The 5,000-nt window shown below is 40.2% G+C and overlaps 1 non-coding gene across 1 annotated transcript; it reads left to right on the top strand.

The window, feature by feature from the left end:
• The first annotated feature begins 1,644 nt into the window (after nt 1–1,644).
• On the top strand, nt 1,645–1,763 carry LOC123688351. Its single transcript, XR_006749878.1, has one exon. It is a non-coding gene; the product is annotated as a 5S ribosomal RNA (ribosomal RNA).
• Nucleotides 1,764–5,000: the final 3,237 nt, after the last annotated feature.

Raw genomic sequence — 5,000 nt, 5'->3', positions numbered from 1 at the left:
TATTAAAAACGATAATCAACAATCAGAATCATTATTTATCATTTATTTCAATTTTTATAATGAAAAACGTTCACGTCCTTTCGCGCCTCTCGATCGTCGTTTACGTGATGCATCGGTCAGCCCTAGTTTACGTGGTGCATCGGTAAGATCGAGTTCACGTTCTGCATCGGTAAGATCCAGTTCACGTGGTGCATCGGTAAGATCGAGATTACGTGGTGCATCGGTAAGATCGAGTTTACGTGGTGCATCGGTAAGATCCAATTCACGTTCTGCATCGGTAAGATCCAGTTCACGTGGTGCATCGGTGAGATCGAGTTTACGTTCTGCATCGGTGTGATCTAGTTTACGTTGTGCATCGGTAAGATCGAGATTACGTGAAGCATCGGTATGATCGAGTTTACGTTCTGCATCGGTCTGGACTTAGAGATATATTTTCGACGTGAAAATGTTCCGATACAACTTTTGAACCAGGATAGTTAGAGAGATGATTTTTTCTGGGATGTACGTTGATTGGGGAATGGATTGTGGAAAATAACTTGCCATGACCGAGGTGTTCTCGAATTTTTTTTTTTTTTCGAAAAATATTTTCTGATTTTGGATTTTACTCAAATTTGATTTCGTTGCCTTCTAATGTGTTCTAAAAGAGTAAATCAGTAATCAGAATCGAAAAATATTTTTCGGATTTTTTTTTTTTTGAAAAAAAATTTTCTGATTTTGGAATTTCCTCAAATTTGATTTGGTTGCCTTCTAATGTGTTTTTAAAGCGTAAATCAGTAATCAGAATCAATATTCATTGTCGACTTTAATTTTTATAAGGAAAAATGTTCACGTCCTTAAACGCCTCCCCATCATTAGCCCGAGTCCAAGTCGATGTCAGTCCCGAGCGGACGGTGTCAGATACTACCTATCGCCCCGGTCTGGACTTGGCGAGGTATTTCGACGTGAAATGTTCCGATACAACTTTTGAACCAGGATAGTTAGAGAGATGATTTCTTCTATGTTGTACGTTGATTGTGGAATGGATTGTGGGAAATAACTTGCCATGACCCAGGTGTTCTTGAATTTTTTTTTTTTTCGAAAAAAATTTTCTGATCTTGAAATTTCCTCAAATCTGATTGCGTTGCCTTCTAATGTGTTCTAAAAGAGTAAATCAGTAATCAGAATCAATATTCATTGTCGACTTTAATTTTTATAAGGAAAAATGTTCACGTCCTTAAACGCCTCTCCATCGTTACCCCGACTCCAAGACGATGTTAGACCGGAGCGGACGGTGTCAGATGCGACCGATCTCCCCGGTCTGGACTTAGCGAGATATTCCGACGTGAAATGTTCCGATACAAAAATTTAACTGTGATAGTTAGAGAGATGGTTCCTTTTGTGATGTACGTTGATTGTGTAATAGAATATGGAAATAAACTTGAGATGACCGAGGTCTTCTGGGATTTTTTTTTTTTTTCGAAAAATATTTTTCGATTTCGGAAATCCCTCAAATTTCATTGAGATATGTCCTAATGTGTTCTTAAAGCTTAAATCAACAATCAGAATTAATATCCAAAAGTTATTTCATTTTTTATGAGGAAAAACGTTCACGTCCTTTCCGCTCCCAAAAAGTGAGATATCATAGAAAATATCGCAATATATGTTGTTTACGGCCATACCACGCTGAAATTGCCAGTTCTCGTCAGAACACTGAAGCCAAGCAGCGTCGGGCGCGGTTAGTACTTGGATGGGTGACCGCTTGGGAACACCGCGTGCTGTAAGCTTTTTTTTTACGTTCTGCATCGGTCTGCCGAGATAACGTGGTGCATCGGTATGATCGAGTTTACGTTCTGCATCGGTAAGATCGAGATTACGTGATGCATCGGTAAGATTGAGATTACGTGGTGCATCGGTAAGATCGAGATTACGTGGTGCATCGGTAAGATCGAGTTTACGTGGTGCATCGGTAAGATCCAATTCACGTTCTGCATCGGTAAGATCCAGTTCACGTGGTGCATCGGTGAGATTGAGATTACGTGGTGCATCGGTAAGATCGAGTTTACGTGGTGCATCGGTAAGATCCAATTCACGTTCTGCATCGGTAAGATCCAGTTCACGTGGTGCATCGGTAAGATTGAGATTACGTGGTGCATCGGTAAGATCGAGTTTACGTGGTGCATCGGTAAGATCCAATTCACGTTCTGCATCGGTAAGATCCAGTTCACGTGGTGCATCGGTAAGATTGAGATTACGTGGTGCATCGGTAAGATCGAGTTTACGTGGTGCATCGGTAAGATCCAATTCACGTTCTGCATCGGTAAGATCCAGTTCACGTGGTGCATCGGTAAGATGGAGATTACGTGGTGCATCGGTAAGATCGAGATTACGTGGTGCATCGGTAAGATCTACTTTACGTTCTGCATCGGTCTGCCCTTGTTTACGTGGTGCATCGGTAAGATCGAGATTACGTGAAGCATCGGTATGATCGAGTTTACGTTCTGCATCGGTCTGCCCGATATTACGTGGTGCATCGGTTCAGCCCTAGTTTACGTTGTGCATCGGTCTGGACTTAGAGATATATTTTCGACGTGAAAATGTTCCGATACAACTTTTGAACCAGGATAGTTAGAGAGATGATTTTTTCTGTGATGTACGTCGATTGGGGAATGGATTGTGGAAAATAACTTGCCATGACCGAGGTGTCCTCGAATTTTTTTTTTTTTCGAAAAAAATTTTCTGATTGTGGAATTTTCTCAAATTTGATTTGGTTGCCTCCTAATGTGTTCTAAAAGAGTAAATCAGTAATAGGAATCGAAAAATATTTTTCGGATTTTTTTTTTTTTCGAAAAAAATTTTCTGATCGTGGAATTTCCTCAAATTCGATTTGGTTGCCTTCTAATGTGTTTTTAAAGCGTAAATCAGTAATCAGAATCAATATTCATTGTCGACTTTAATTTTTATAAGGAAAAATGTTCACGTCCTTAATCGCCTCCCCATCATCAGCCCGAGTCCAAGTCGATGTCAGTCCCGAGCGGACGGTGTCAGATACTACCTATCGCCGAGGTCTGGACTTGGCGAGATATTACGACGTGAAATGTTCCGATACAACTTTTGAACCAGGATAGTTAGAGAGATGATTTCTTCTATGTTGTACGTTGATTGTGGAATGAAATACGGAAAATAACTCGCCATGACCGAGGTGATTACGATTTTTTTTTTTTTTTCGAAAAAAATTTTCTGATCGTGGAATTTTCTCAAATTTGATTTGGTTGCCTCCTTATATGTTCTAATAGCGATAATCAACAATCAGAATCAAAATCCATGATCGGGTTTGATTTTTATAAGGAAAAATGTTCACGTCCTTTTTTTCAACCCCGACTCATTGACGATGTTAGAACCGAGCCGGCGGTGTCAGATACGACCGATCGCCCCGGTCCCGATCGTCATTTACGTTGTGCATCGGTCTGCCCGAGATTACGTGGTGCATCGGTATGATCGAGTTTACGTGGTGCATCGGTAAGATCCAATTCACGTTCTGCATCGGTAAGATCCAGTTCACGTGGTGCATCGGTAAGATGGAGATTACGTGGTGCATCGGTAAGATCGAGATTACGGGGTGCATCGGTAAGATCTACTTTACGTTCTGCATCGGTCTGCCCTTGTTTACGTGGTGCATCGGTAAGATCGAGATTACGTGAAGCATCGGTATGATCGAGTTTACGTTCTGCATCGGTCTGCCCGATATTACGTGGTGCATCGGTTCAGCCCTAGTTTACGTTGTGCATCGGTCTGGACTTAGAGATATATTTTCGACGTGAAAATGTTCCGATACAACTTTTGAACCAGGATAGTTAGAGAGATGATTTTTTCTGTGATGTACGTCGATTGGGGAATGGATTGTGGAAAATAACTTGCCATGACCGAGGTGTCCTCGAATTTTTTTTTTTTTCGAAAAAAATTTTCTGATTGTGGAATTTTCTCAAATTTGATTTGGTTGCCTCCTAATGTGTTCTAAAAGAGTAAATCAGTAATAGGAATCGAAAAATATTTTTCGGATTTTTTTTTTTTTCGAAAAAAATTTTCTGATCGTGGAATTTCCTCAAATTCGATTTGGTTGCCTTCTAATGTGTTTTTAAAGCGTAAATCAGTAATCAGAATCAATATTCATTGTCGACTTTAATTTTTATAAGGAAAAATGTTCACGTCCTTAAACGCCTCCCCATCATCAGCCCGAGTCCAAGTCGATGTCAGTCCCGAGCGGACGGTGTCAGATACTACCTATCGCCGAGGTCTGGACTTGGCGAGATATTACGACGTGAAATGTTCCGATACAACTTTTGAACCAGGATAGTTAGAGAGATGATTTCTTCTATGTTGTACGTTGATTGTGGAATGAAATACGGAAAATAACTCGCCATGACCGAGGTGATTACGATTTTTTTTTTTTTTCGAAAAAAATTTTCTGATCGTGGAATTTTCTCAAATTTGATTTGGTTGCCTCCTTATATGTTCTAATAGCGATAATCAACAATCAGAATCAAAATCCATGATCGGGTTTGATTTTTATAAGGAAAAATGTTCACGTCCTTTTTTTCAACCCCGACTCATTGACGATGTTAGAACCGAGCCGGCGGTGTCAGATACGACCGATCGCCCCGGTCCCGATCGTCATTTACGTTGTGCATCGGTCTGCCCGAGATTACGTGGTGCATCGGTCTGGACTTAGAGATATATTTTCGACGTGAAAATGTTCCGATACAACTTTTGAACCAGGATAGTTAGAGAGATGATTTTTTCTGTGATGTACGTCGATTGGGGAATGGATTGTGGAAAATAACTTGCCATGACCGAGGTGTCCTCGAATTTTTTTTTTTTTTTCGAAAAAAATTTTCTGATCGTGGAATTTTCTCAAATTTGATTTGGTTGCCTCCTAATGTGTTCTAATAGCGATAATCAACAATCAGAATCAAAATCCATGGTCGGGTTTGGTTTTTATAAGGAATAATGTTCACGTCCTTTTT

Source organism: Harmonia axyridis, chromosome X, assembly GCF_914767665.1.
Source record: "Harmonia axyridis chromosome X, icHarAxyr1.1, whole genome shotgun sequence".
Classification (NCBI taxonomy): Eukaryota; Metazoa; Arthropoda; class Insecta; order Coleoptera; family Coccinellidae; genus Harmonia; species Harmonia axyridis.
The sequence above is the reverse complement of the archived record's forward strand: the minus strand, read 5'-3'. Positions and strand labels throughout refer to the sequence as shown.